Consider the following 15,444-nt stretch of genomic DNA (forward strand, 5'->3'; position numbering starts at 1 on the left):
CTTAGAACCCGGCAAAGATGGTCCTGATAACAAGAACTTCAATTTTGTTAGGGAGTAAGCAAGGGGGTAAAATTGAATGTGTAAGTCTTCAATGTGCATAAAAAAGTCTATCAATGTGCATAAAAATGTGCAGAAAATACACAAAAATGTGGACACAATGGTGTGAACTTAGCCTTACTTAGAAACCGGCACCAGCGTGTACAGCATGTGTGGGAATAGGTAATGGCTTCTGCAAGGCTGCCCAAAACCAGCGTGCGCTCCAAGCCTTGTTCCGGTTCGTAGCCCGGAAGCAATGTCACACAGGACCTAGAAGTGACAAACCCATGCTTCAACGTGTGTTTTACCAAGTACACATTGGTGCCGGTATCCAGGCACCCTGCCATGTGAGTGCAACTATTTCTTAATGCCAAACTTTTAACAAAATACTACACTATGATACTCTTTAATACGTCACCTCCTGGGTCACTTCACCTTTGATGGGCAATTATGTGGAGGAACATACTGGAGATAAAGATTAGGAGAATAACAGCCTAAGTGGGCAAACAACGCATTTTGACCTACCTGTAAAAAGGGGTCAGACATTGCTGGTGAGTTTGCATTCACACTTTTGGGCACAAGAGGTGAAGAAACAAGATTTTGATGTGGAAGAAATCACAGTGTTGGAATGTTGTCACATATGGACTTTTAAATTATTTAATTATTCAGTCATCATGTTTCAATCACTTTCATATGGATTTACCCTTGTAGCATGATTTATGGTTATAATTTATTGTCTATTTTAAGTTAGCGCCTACTCTTTTGTTTTTTACCTCTTGATTTTTTTGCCATGTTTTTAACAGTTAAGAGCCCCCTTCACCATGGCTTATGGGTCTGTTCAAACTCATTAAATTGGTATGTTGATGTCTAGCATCAAATAAACCTGATCGCAAACAAGGCTATTTAAAAAGAGAGATGCTGAGAAACATCAGTTAAACTATCACTCACACTTTCTGATCAGTTTTATAGAAACCATTTTATAGAATATAATGGGAAAACTATGATCGGGTAATTACTTTAATTCCATCTCCTGTTATTATATGGATATGCAGACAAGTAACTACAGGTTGTTAAACAAATAAAAGCCTCATAAAGATGACATTCTCCTTTTACTCCATTTAAATTTATGTTTTGTTTTCAGAGGCAGCACCTTCTCATTAGGTTTGCATCTGCAAATTTGTGAAAGAAACATAAGATGTGTGTGATGAACTAGAGTCCCAAACATTCTGACAAATCTGTATTCTACAACCCTAGTGAAAATATCTTGATTATTTTATAATGAATGTTATTGGAAGAACAGGACCCAATCCACCAAAAAACGAATACTTTGATGACAGACAATTCTGCCTCTGCTGAAAAAGATCTAACCAGGACATAGCCACAAATTCCCAACATCCCCACCAATCTGGTTCCCTTCCCCGGTTTACTATTTGCAATAGAAATTTAATAGAAATTAATCAAGTAGTATGGCAGCCCATTCCAGAAGCTATCGGAGGTAAATGGACTTCATAAAAAAATGCTGGGTCATATAAAAAAAATCAGGCACAACATTCCATGATCTCTGTAGATCAGATGGGTCGGCATGAAAATATTAAGGAGAATCAAAAAGTGGTGGACTAGGAATTCTCCAGCTTTAATTATTCTTACCCGATTGTTCTTTCTATACAATTTTGCCCTCATACACCAGAGACCCAAAGATCTCCATTTTGTAAATAAATATACAATCACACACCATATGCTTCAAGTATCAGTAACTCCAATCACTAAAATCTCATATACTGTATGCTTTAACATGTCAATGTGATTTCAAAAATAGTTTTCAGTCTTTTTAACCTTGCTATTTTTATTAAAACAATAGCTAGTTTCCTGTCATGAAGGTTCTTGTTTAGACACTTCCTGTTGTAGGGTGACAACTTTTTCACAACTTTGCTCCTGTGTTGTCACTCTGTCACACGTGGCCCTGGTTGAGAATGTAAGTGGCCACACCAAAACATATGGAACAGGCATGGGCCACCATTTTCACTATCAGGAAGGAGGTCCCGAGCAACGATGTGCAAGTCAACACTGAACTGAGTGCATGTAGACCGGAAGTTCCTGAAAGGGGCTGGCGAGGATCAACAGCACAACAGTGATGCAACAAAGGATGAAAAATAAGTGAAGACAATCATTTTGGGAAAACAAAACATGGCAATTGTTTTAATATGCACAGTGTTTTAGCTTTAAAGATTAGATTTACAAAAAAAAAGAACATTGACATGATGTCCTAATGGCCAACTGTCAGGAGTGTCTAGCACTCCTGCTCCTCATTACAGCATCCTGGGTTGGCTGTGGCATTCTTCTTGTCTGTCTGTCCACCTGCAAGGTGATTGATGTGGTCAGTCTCTGAGTGGAGACCAAACCTGATTCAAGCAAGCCAAGCCTGCAGTGCCATGCTTGTGTTACTGTTTTTGTTACATGTGTTCAAGATGCCCATTTGTCTGTCTTGCTCTGGTGTTTGGATTCCCTTGTTGACGACCTCCAATCGGATATTGACTATTCTTCTAAACTCTGTCTTGTACCCGGACTGTGATTGAACCACTCTGCCTATCTGCCAACCGTAAGTACCTGTTTGCTTTTCTCAGTTTGTGCTTGCCCTGGTGTGATAGTGAAGCACTATAGCATTGTGTATAAGTCCTGGGGGCAACCAGATACCGGTAGGCCTGCTTGCCTTATGGGAAAGGAGGCTGCTATAGGTGATGAACTCAGAGGCTAGCTTTAGTGTCTGACCACCTACATTAGGGGTAAGCATTTCATCGACTGTTTATTCAATTTATACAAAGCAGCGACTTACTGAAGTCTGAAGTTTTGACCCATGCATATAACATAGTTAAGAAAAATTAAGAGCCATTAGGTAGGAGAGATCTTTAATTTTATTTTTTTTCCTAGTGCTCATCTGTGCTTTTCCATTATTTTCCATTATTCTTGTTTGCATTACAAAAAGGTATAACACCTTCAATATGTGCCTCACTGTATTCACAAATATATGTGTCAACAGATATTAACTCTTTTCTTGAATCCAAATAAAATGATGTCATCATAAAGAGAAATAGGCTCTAATCATCTGCCTATTGATGTGTGCTCTGTCTGTTTACACAGTAATAAACAGACTTCTGTGCAAAGCTAGTTAAGGGAGTTATTACCTCCTAAAGAGATCACAGTACTGCCCCTGAGAACGCCTTTATCTTTTCTTTTCTGTGAAGCACTATAACACCATCACCCATGGTTATCATCTACTTCCTAGACCAAGATGTTGATTCAGAGATAATGCAACCATGTAAATCATAAGTCCTTTTACATTGAAACATAACTAATTGGCCCTGCAACTAGGTACTCATGACGCCATTTAGTGGCAATAAATCTCACACAAATAACACTCTCCTCCCTTCATTTAGAAAGTAGCAGACAGGTCTTTGAAGTAGAGGACACACCAGGAATAGAAGTCTCACTAAACAATACCTAGGCCTGCCCACTACAGACACTGCCGTGTACCACCCCATGGCTATTGTTCTTGGGATGGTGCCTCAGAAAAGTATCCTTAGCACATGGAGCATTAGGTAAGCACTGGCTGATAAAACTTCACACTGGCTTTTCTTGTAAAATGTCAAACATACCCAATTTGGTAACCCTAATCTATTCAAAACTAAAAAAAATGTTTATACTGAACTTGGACTTTCTTAAGGCTTGCACATCTCACTGGCCACTAGTATCATCTTCTTGAAAGTCCCTAATACTTCATATGGGCTTTTAACTGCAAAAAGTCAAACATACCCAACTGGTTGGCTGCAGCAGGATGAGAATGCACGAGATGGCTGACGAAAGTCTACACACCATGAACACTGATGCCCCAGAGTATCACAATTGGACAGCAAGCAGTCTTCTAGAAAGAGCCAGAGTGTTGGGTCTCAACCACAGGGGACTGAATAAGGACCAGCTGGTCCATTTGCTGGAGGAAGCCAGCCAGCAGGAGGAGTCGGCTACAGATGTGGGTCAGGCATTTTCCAGGGAAGACAGACCAGAGCCTCCCATCCCAGGCAGCAGGAGCCCTTGCATCATATGGTACGAGGAAGATGTGGCCATTCTCGTAGAGGATGCCACCATGGAAAGGAAACTGGCAGCCATTGAGAAGGCACAAAAGAGACAAAAAGACTGGGAAGCTGCAAAGGACCGTGCAGCCACCCCTGTACCAGTCCCTGTAGTAAGGGAAGCCCCAAGAGTCTCCAGCAAGGACTTTAAGCCATATATATATATATATATATATATATATATATATATATATATAAAATAAATATTTTTGGCTGAGTTTGGGTTTCTCAAGAGACCTGCTCACTGACCACTCATTCTATACTAAGGATTGGTGTTGCTTCTGAAAGCTTGTCTGTCACCCAATTTGTGGATGACAATGCTTATTTAAATCAGACCTGGTTTGTTCAGATGATAGAACATTGTTACCCAAGTTTAAAAATGTATACACATTTCAGTAAAATATTAACTTCAAAGTAAAATCTATTTCAAGGTTTTCAACTAAGTATCTATAAACTGATGTTTTCATTGCAAAAATCATTAAATGTAGAGAATTTACCAGGTGTTTTGCTCAACTCTTTTTTTAGCATAATAAAACAATTCCCATCACATTTATTTATTTTAAGACAGTAACACCAGCGATTCAGAGTGTAGAGCAAGAGACAGGAAAAAAATGACATGAATTAGTAAGTGGAGCATGAAGTCGGAATAGCAGCATAAAAGATTCATTGCATGGAACTGTCAGAAAGGTAGGAGCTGATATGACTCTACAGATAGACAAACCATTAGTGAGTCTACACATGGAGATGGAAGATGTCTCCCCAAGAGTGAATAATATTACAAGTTTGTGTGTCTACCCTGCAGATAGAGAGGGATGAAGGGACGACAGAGGGGAATAATATCACGGCACATTTTGCTAAAATAAACTACTCGACAAAAACAAAAGGTCACAGTGTGAAGATCAATCTTGTTCCAGTGAGCCCATCGGCAATGGGCTTTGTCTATGGCTTCAAACAGGCAAGTACAAGATTAAAGGTCTGCTAAACCTAAAGTGAAAAAGTTACACAAAGCTCCTACACCATTTGAAACAGGCTTCAATACTGAGGAGAGCTAACTTTGCAGTAGATTACTTCAAAGAAAGACCTGATTGTTTTTTCTAAAACAAAAAAAAAAATTAAAAGCATTACCTACAAGAAAGAAAGAAGAAATTCATAGTATTTCGATTTGAGGTTGCATCCAAACACTACTAGGAGTCATAAATTGTTTTTCTATTATAGCATGTGTGGCCATATGGCCTCATTCACACAGGCAAAGGGCTGCACTCAAAAACAGGTGTCTGTATTGCGGTAGCGGTGCACTCTGTTTCCTTTACTGCAGAATGGGATAGGTCCCCACTTAACCCTCCATGGTCACGGCGTCGCGGCTTCCTCGACTTCCCCTTCTGGCCAACCCAATCCGCCTCCTGTCCTGATTGGCTAGGAGGAGAAGCCGGAAGACAATAACGAATATTGATTTGCTAGTGTCACAAGTGAGTAGGTTTGGGGCGCAGTGCTCTGCCCCCCCGAGACCAACATTTTTCAAGCCAATTGGACCCTCAGGCTCTAATCATGTGGCTTGAAAAAAAGCAAAAAAAACTCATAGAAACCTACGAGTCCGGTGCCCCGCATGCATCCCCACATACAAACAAGGGGGGCGCCCCTGTGCCCCTTATGGACCGGCCACTCCAGGAAAAGACATTGAACTGTTAGGGACCCCAAGGTCACTTTACTTAATAGACTTGTGCACAACGGAAAATTTTGTTTAGTTGCGGATCGTTGTCATTCGTAAATACATAATTTCGTTCTGTTATATTCGTTATGTTACGTTAATTTGTTTTTTTTGGATAATTCGTTATTTCTGTAGAGTGTCAATATTCGTTATACTGAATCTCGAACCATGTCGAACTCATTTGTTATATCCGCTATAATTTCTTTCGTATTAGTTGAAATTCGATATTTATGTATGTATATATATTCGTGATAACGATTCGTAGTTTGGAAAGTCGTTTGTTTATTGAATCTATTAACACACACAATGACCATATCTCTTCTCCTCTGCTCAAATACAATACAACACCCTTCTCACTCAGTTCTCAGGAATGCACTTTGCCAGTAATCCAACCTCCAGCACAAAATTAATCAGCTGATTGGACTGTAAGATTTACTTTGAGCTGACCTTTTGTTTCATTAGATCTTTAACAAATTACCAAATCATGTCGAATTCATTCGTTATATTTGCTATCATTTCTTTCGTATTAGTTGAAATTAGTTATTTTTTTATTCGGACATTCGGATGCATCCGAATGTCCGAAAGATGCAAAATTCGGCCAAATTTCGATTCATTACGAAACAGATTGCACATGTCTATTACTTAACAAAACCCATTGAAAGGGGTCCCAGACACACTCAGACCTTGATATTTTTTATGTTTTTGGAGGCCAAAATCAAAATCGCAATGGCCCTGAAAAGCCCGTTGGTAGACCTGACGGAGATGAAAAGAAAATTGACATGGATAATGATTAATTAAAAGATTGTCAGCATTTTTAAAGATGCAGCCTCAAGGTTTAAGAGGGTCTAGGATGCCTGGTTCCACCACCTCCAACATCCTGCTTCATTGAGGTGTGGATAGTTTAAACTTTTCTCTTATCTTCCTTTCTTTTCCTTTCTTTCCCTTCTTCTCTTATTCCTTCTTCTCTTGTTACATTGAGTGATGACAAGGCACCCCTCCAGTTTTTATAGATTGTGATTTTGAGTATATCTCCTGTTAATATTCAGTAGTTCAGGGAACAGTGGGGTACTTTGATAAGATTGGTGTGTTCCACTAGTGGACTCAGTACACTCTCATAGTGTCTTGCTGTTTTCAGTTGAACTTCTTATTGCTTTACATTTTTGATACTTTATGTCACATATCACCAGTGCCTTATTGGTCTGCTGATTTTGACTTCATCCTTCGCCTGTTTTGCAGGACTACTACGCAATTTTATTGCTTTAATAATGTTTACCTTCATTGTTATGGAGGTAAAACTTTAATAAACATATTGAAACAGAAAAGACATTGAAAGGCTTTAAAGCCCAAATGAATGTTCAGTTTAAATAAGATAAATACAGTGGGGAAAAATAATTATTTGATCCCCTGCAGATTTTGTACAGTAAGTTTGCCCACTTACAAAGAAATGAAGGGTCTAATCATAGGTGTATTTTAAATGATAGAGACAGAATATCAACCAAAAATCCAGAAAAAAAACACATAATACAAATGAATTGAGTTGCAGTTCAGTGAGTAAAATAAGTATTTGATCCCCTACCAACCAGCAATAATTCTGGCTCCCACAGACTGGCTACAGTAGGTGCTCACGTGGTACACAGATTAGTCCTGTCAATTTAAGAAGGTGCTCCTAACAACAGCTTGTTATGTGTATAAAAGACACCTGTCCACAGAATCTCTTTCTTCCATTCAAACCTCAACATCATGGGCAAGACATCATTTTCCCCACTGTACATTCCAGATACATCAAAACAAAATGAGTGCTTACAGCTAATTTTATTTGAAAATCAGCCACGGTCTCAGCAGAAAAGTCAGTGTACTGCCCACATGCTGTAGGAAATGCCTCTTGCGTTATGTGTGGATGCAGCGGTCTCTCTGCAGCGGTCAGACACACCCTCTGTTGAGCTCTCCAATGAACAATAAGCATAAGCTTTGCTGACTGCAGAGAACTTAGGTCCAAGCTTTGAAAAGAAAACACTGCTTTCAGAGAGCAAGAGTCCTTCTCTACAGTGTGTTGACAGGTAACAGGCTTTTCTACTGGCTGTGGATGTGTTCCAAAGAAACTTTACTGTATGCATTTTTTCCATAGTTTTTATGCACTTGGAAGGTATTTTACTGATTAATTTGCCCCTAAGTGAAAATGTCCAAATTGGCCCAATTAGCCATTTTCCCTCCCTGATGTCATGTGACTCATTAGTGTTACAAGGTCTCAGGTGTGAATGGGGAGCAGGTGTGTTAAATGCTTAAGACAAGCAGACTAAGGACATGGATTACTGGAACCATGTCCTGTGGTCTGATGAGACCAAGATAAACTTATTTGGTTCAGATGGTGTCAAGCGTGTGTGGCGGCAACCAGGTGAGAAATACAAAGACAAGTGTGTCTTGCCTACAGTCAAGCATGGTGGTGGGAGTGTAAATGGTCTGGGGCTGCATCAGTGCTGCCGGCACTGGGGAGCTACAGTTCATTCAGGGAACCATGAATGCCAACATGTACATATATGTGACATACTGAAGCAGAGCATGATCCACTCCCTTTGGAGACTGGGCCACAGGGGAGTATTCCAAATTGATAACGACCCCAAACATACCTCCAAGACAACCACTGCCTTGCAAAAGAAGCTGAGGGTAAAGGTGATGGACTGGCCAAGCATTTCTCCAGGCCAAAACCCTATTGAGTATCTGTGGGGCATCCTCAAATGGAAGGTGGAGGATCACAAGATCTCTACCAGCTCCGTGATGTCATCATGGAGGAGTGGAAGAGGACTCCAGTGGCAACCTGTGAAGCTCTAGTGAACTCCATGCCCAAGAGGGTTAAGGCAGAGCTGTAAAATAATGGGGGCCACACAAAATATTAACACTTTGGGCCCAATTTGGACATTTTCACTTAGGGGTGTACTCACTTTTGTTGCCAGCGGTTTAGACATTAATGGCTGTGTGTTGAGTTATTTTGAGGGAACAACAAATTTACACTGTTATACAAGCTGTACACTCACTACTTTACATTGTAGCAAAGTGTCATTTCTTCAGTGTTGTCACATGAAAAGGTATAATAAATATTTACAAAAAAGTGAGGGGTGTACCCACTTTTGTATATTGTGGATACTGTGGATCGGTGGTGGACGCTCAACCTGCATAACTCAATAACAGGTTAAAAAGAGCCAGGGCTGCCCATGGCTGTGAGCATGTATTTGCACAACCAGCAGTTATGGACAGATGTCTGACCCTAGATACAGAAGCAGTGCATCCAGGGCCAAACATCTATCACTGATTGCAGGTCACAGCTGGTTGTGTGGATACATGCTTACATTCCTGGCTTCTTCTACTCTGTCATTGAGTACAGGCTGACAGGCCTTCACCTAACGAAACACCTATGGTCCTGCCTGGAGGTGTCTGCAGTATACTTGGCTACTTGCCACACAATGGGCAATTTAGGATGTATGAATGAGTCATTAAAGGGTAAGTTCACCCTTTCACAAAAAAAATGAAAAGGTGCACCGGGGTTGGCCAGGATATTTAGAGCTATTTCACCTTTCCATTATAGTTCAATTGGGCTTTCAATTTTTGGACGGTGGCCCTAGTAGTGAAAACAAAAACAAAATCAAAAGTATGTTGGGAAACAGATTTTTGTAGTTAGCTTTTAGCGTGATTGCAAACTCCATCACTATCTATGCTGAGCTGATGCAATGCAGCAGGCAGTCAAAACAATAGCTTCACATTAGGAGTAACAATGTTTAAATAACTTTTCTGACATCAACATTAATTCAGTTTTTGCCTACTTGGCTTAATTAGCAAATAAATGCAGTCACTGATTAGATAGTCTGTGGTAATGTATAAGATGTGAAATTCATATAAAAAAACTTTCATAAAGTATAATACCCCCCCCCCCCCCCCCAACATGTTTAGAACCGCTTCTAAAGAGATAGGAAGCAAAACCATGTTAATTGTCTCTGTTCAATATTAGAGAGTAAAGTTCAATTGGAAATTTAATGTTGCCAGTGTAGAACATGAAACCTACAATTGCAGTGACAAATGACATTTGAATTGACCTGAAAATAATGTGGATAGAGAGGCTTTTTATCTAATAAGGAAGGTGTTATGTGTGATATTTCATGGTTAAAATGCTACAGTATGACATTAGACGGACTAATTATGCGAAATCTGTTGCTGGGCTGTAATTGGTGGTTTCAGATAAATCAAAATAAATGCTGACAATCTATTTAGCATTCACAAAACATAGAATAAATAACTAAGTAATGTTTTGTCCAAAAAGGTAAGCCTTTTGCCTAAAGCGAATAATCGCCCTGATTTTAGGATTCCATAAAATTAATTTTAATCAAGCAGAATATTCCCATCACACACATTCCTGGACATGGCTTGAAGTGAGTGCTATAGCACCTACCATCCAGGGAACTGGTGGTCAACACGAGTCAGACTGGGAACTGGTAGTCATAACAAGGGAATGGAGGGGGGGTTAACACAAGTCAAACAGGGAAATGGTAGTCAACACAAGTAAAACTGGGAAGCGGTGGTTAAAACATGACAAACTGGGATCCAGTAGTCAAATCAAGCCAAACTGGGAATCAGTGGTCAGCCCAAGTCAAATGGGGAACTAGCAGTCAACATGAGTCAAACCTGGAACTGGTAGTCAACACAAGCCAAACTGGGAAATGATGGTCAACAGGAGTCAATCCAGGAACAGGTCAAATGGGGAAATGGCAGTTAACACAATTAAACCAGGAGTCGGTATTTAAAACACCTCAAACTGGGAACCAGTAGTCAAAACAAGCCAAACTGGGAATCAGTGGTCAGCCCAAGTCAAATGGGGAACTAGCAGTCAACATGAGTCAAACCTGGAACTGGTAGTCAACACAAGCCAAACTGAGAAATGACAGTCAACACGAGTTAAACCGGGAACCGGTTAGTTAAAACACAAGTCAAACTGTGAAATGGTAGTCATAACAAGGGAATGGGGGGGTCAACACAAGTCAAACGGGGAAATGGCAGTCAACACGAGTTAAACCGGGAACCGGTAGTTAAAACACGCCAAAGTGGGAACCAGTAGTCAAATCAAGCCAAACTGGGAATCGGTGGTCAGCCCAAGACTTATGGGGAACTTATGAGTCAACAAGAGTCAAACCGGAATACTGCCAGTCAACACAAGCCAAACTGGGAATCGATGATCAACAGGAATCAAACCAGGAACAGGTAGTCAAAACAAGCCAAATTGGGAATGGGTGGTCAGCACAAGTCAAATGGGGAAATGGCAGTTAACATAAGTCAAACTGGGAGCCGGTAGTTAAAACACCCCAAACTGGGAACCAGTAGTCAAATCAAGCCAAATTGGGAGTTGTTTGTCAACACAAGTCAAATGGGGAACTAGCAGTCAACATGAGTCAAACTGAGAACTGGTGGTCAACACAAGCCAAACCTGGAACCGGTGTCAACATAAGTCAAAACAAAATAACATCCAAGAATTTATTAAGGAGATCACATCAGAGTAGTAATTTGTAATATTTCATGGCCACTCAGAACCCCTTCATCAGGCATATGAACACACTAATACATTATTGGATGTTATTTTAAAGATCCATGGCGTGCTGGTGAAATATGTTTTGACTAATATTACTTTGGACTCCTCCTTTGACATAATGACCCATCTTTTTGTCTTCCTGTTTTTGATAAATTCTTTTTCTTTATCTTGCAGTCCTTTGCTTTTGGATTTCTTGTCTAGAAAGTAATGGGTTCACATGTGCAGGACTTGCAACTCTTGTGTCCCACGCATGCAATCCAAGCACTCTAGTAGGATCATTTTGTCTATACTTTGCCATAATTGCCAATCCCATGGAAATTATGCTGCCGGACCTGGAAGACATCTGGAAAAAGCTGTGCAAAGAAGATTTATGATGTTTACATTGCATAACTGAAAGAAACAATTACATGTCTCTTTTCACCAGTTGTGAATTAATAAATAGATCAATATTGGCTGAGTGCTCTAGGATACCACCCTATGTATGAAGTTCTCTATGAAATAAGCCCCGTAGAGTATACTGTAAAGGGAACTAATCCAGCAGCAGCAGTCAGACATCTGAAACCCCTGCATTATAGGAACTGCATGGGAAAAAGTGTGAGTGCAATGGATTAGAACGCTCGGGGAACCTATCTCTGCTGACAGATCAGTTTTATTTTTGTCAGTACAGCATAGTGAGTCCTTCCTCCTCGAACAAGCTATTCCCGCTGCAGGCATGTTATCTATATCCCGCTGTACCTCCTGGAGCATGCCTGCGTTCTGATCCTTATTATGCTGTACTGGTTTAAAAGGACGGATATCTACCAATATAGCTAAGGTAAAGAATTATATAACTCTCTATTAGGAACCTTGCAAATTTTAAATGTACTCCTGTGTGTATGTGACATGGGGCATTCCTATCAATAGAATAGAATTACAGAGCATGGATGTGACAAAAAAGAAAAAAAAATGAGGCACTCAGAAGACATTGCATATTTAGTATTATAATAAAGCAACAAAAAGATTTCTTGTAAACAGAGCGCTGAAATATGATTGCTGATTGGCTCTTATGGGTTGCTGCACTGAATGCAGTTAAATATATATATGAGAGTAAGGATGAGCTCAGGCGTGTTCACAACTCCACATGCCCGCGCCCGCCAGGGAGCTGACACTCCACAGCGCTAATTGCAGGTAGTGAGACATTTCCCAATCTGTGCAGCCGCGGATCAGGAAACGTCTCACTGCCTGTGATTAGCGCTACAGAGTGTCAGCTATCTGGCGGGCGCGGGCATGGGGAGTTGTGAACATGCCTGAGCTCATCCTTATATGAAAGCTGTTCTGTCTGCCAAAATGGTTTGTATTTTTATCCACCCGGGCCTGATTTTTACCCCGATCTGCCATACGGCACAACTTTGCCTGACACGGCATGGAACCTGAACTTTGCCACAGTTTCACTTTCACTTTTAGGTCTCCCTCTCACTAGTGATGAGCGTGAACATGTTTCAGACTAAGATCCATGTGTCTGAGCCCGCCAGGAAGCTGTTACGTGTATGGGCCAATCATCTCTGGCCCTTTGTATAAGGGCAGCTGCGAGGCAGCGAATGCCATGGTCAGGGGCATTGCTAGGGGGTGGCTTTTGGGGCTATACCCCCGAATCTGGGGCCCATAGCCCTGAGTCTCTCAGAGATGGCCGTGGTCATGGCCTCTCTGCAGCCGGGCTGAGAGTGCGGCAGGCAGCACCAGAGGGCGGGCAGGCAGGCAGCACGGGAGAACTGGGCGGGCGAGAGAGCAGAGAGATGTCATCATCTCTAATCACCCGCCCTGCATCAACGCTGTTCTGCTCTCACTGTGCAGCCGTGGGCAGCAGAGAGATGACATCATCTCTCACTGCCTGCCCTCTCTCTGGTGACCCTGATGTAAGGAGCGGCTTTCTGGGGACTCTGAGGTAAGGAGGGGCTCTCTGGGAACCCTGATGTAATAATATATGTAATATATATATATATATATATATATATATATATATATATATACACATGTATATTATATACATGTGTATGCCTGCCCAAGTGACTTTCTTTACTTCGTTGCTGTGGGCTCTAGCCCCAGATCTTTTGTAGACCTAGCAACACCCTTGGCCATGGCCATAGATGATAGGCTTGTACAGGTGACAGGTTTCTGGCAGGCTCAAACACATTGGTTCAGGTCTTAGTATGAATACACCCAAGCTCCTCACCCCCCCCCCACTCCGTGACTAGATAGAGAAGCAGCACACATATGAGCATGTCTCTCTGTCACTCTGCTCTCTCTCCACCTATCAGCATCTTCCTAACTCTGTCACTCTGCTCTCACCTCCTAAAAGCATACTCCTTGCTCTTAAATGGCTCCTTGTGCTGCTTCTCCATCCCCCCCCAGTACAGTGACTCCAGGTGAGGCAAAGTCAAATTAGGGAACTTGCAATGCTTGCATATCAAAAAAACAAAACAAAAACAAAAAAAAACACAATAAAAAGACCAAATCTAAGAGTATGAAAAATCCACCCTTTCAGTGGAAATGCTCGTTATATCTAGGTATAGTGCAGGCTGTTTTACTTACCCGATTCCCTGCCCTGGCTGGCTCCAGCACTCTCCTCCTCTGCCTGAAGTTTCAGTTTGTGGGCCAAGTCTCGGTATGTGGAAGAGGCTGAAGTGTGACTGTGGCTGGTCCCTGCTGGAGCACGAAAGTAGGTAAGTATTTATTAAATATTCCAGCACCCCTATACATAATGGGCATTTCATATCATGGATTTTTTTCACAATCCTGGAGTTTGGCTTTAAAGGATGTGTAAAGTAGGATTATTGCCTCTAAAATTGCATCTGCCCTTTGGGTTTTCTCTTAGTCCCTCTGCAATATCCGGAAAATATCTGTTGATGCTGCCAGTGAGGTCTACCTAATCTACCTAATGTACACAATAGCGTGGCGTGTGCATGGGGTGTGGCTATCAGTATTCTCACTGCTGATTCGTAAGCCTGTATCTTGTCAATCAGCACCTGGCCACACCTTTTACTGCCCACTGCTTTCTGGATTGACCACACTGCTTCTGTTGCTGAAAATTTCGCATTGTGAGCTGCAGTGCCTGGGAGGGAAAGCATGTGAGACACAAATAAAGGAGGATTTGGTAAGTTAAAGAAAGTCTTTTTTTCTTATTGAGGATTGTGCATCACATAGTAAGTGGATTTGGGATTGGTTTACAGGAACTCCATTAATTGTGTCTTTTATATATGCCTGGATTTCAGCTTTATTGAACGAGCCCAGTGGTGTTCAAACCCATATATCCCAACTGTCCCGGACCCCGCAGGACTGTTTCAGGGTTTTAACAAAATCCAAGCATCCCTCAGGTTCATGACTAATCCTGCCACTGGGTGTTAGGAATCTTTCCAAAACCAACCACTGGTTCTATGCAAGTCCTGACATAGTTACATATTTAGTCAGGTTGACAAAACACACAAGTCCATCTAGTTCAACCAAAAGAAAAAATAATAATAATAAAACAATCCCATATACACAATCCTTCACCCACAGTTGATCCAGAGGAAGGCGAAAAACCCCAGCAAAGCATGATCCAATTTGCTACAAAGGGGGGAAAATAATACCTTTCTGATCCCCCGAGAGGCAATCAGATTTTCTCTGGTTCAACTTTACCTATGTATGTTAGTACCCAATTATATTATGTACATTTAGGAAAGAATCCAGGCCTTTTTTAAAGCAATCTACTGAGCTGGCCAGAACCACATCTGGAGGGAGTCTATTCCACATTTTCACCGCTCTTACTGTGAAGAAACCTTTCCGTATTTGGAGATGAAATCTTTTTTCATCTAGACATAAAGAGTGCCCCCTTGTCCTCTGTGATGACCTAAAAGCAGTGTTCCGCCCCCCCCAAAAAAAGTAAAAGCCAGCAGCTACACGTACTGCAGCTGCTGGCTTTTAACAATAGGACACTTACCTGTCCTGGAGTCCAGCGATGATGGCACCGCAGCTAATGTTTCCATCAGCTGTCAGGTGCT

The 15,444-nt window shown here is 41.3% G+C and overlaps 1 protein-coding gene across 18 annotated transcripts in view; it reads right to left on the bottom strand.

Moving 5' to 3' along the window:
* The window catches only part of NRXN1 (neurexin 1), a 1,909,081-nt gene that overhangs the window by 1,319,545 nt on the left and 574,092 nt on the right, over positions 1-15,444 (bottom strand). The window contains exon 1 of one of the 18 annotated variants that reach the window (XM_073628544.1): positions 13,997-14,106. The exons of the other annotated variants lie outside the window; for them this stretch is intronic. The gene's annotated coding sequence lies outside the window, so the exon portion shown is untranslated. Of the gene's footprint in view, positions 1-13,996; positions 14,107-15,444 lie in introns of those variants that run through there. 18 annotated transcript variants of the gene reach the window in all.

The sequence above is a fragment of the Aquarana catesbeiana genome, linkage group LG04, assembly GCF_042186555.1.
Source record: "Aquarana catesbeiana isolate 2022-GZ linkage group LG04, ASM4218655v1, whole genome shotgun sequence".
NCBI classification, from domain to species: domain Eukaryota; kingdom Metazoa; phylum Chordata; class Amphibia; order Anura; family Ranidae; genus Aquarana; species Aquarana catesbeiana.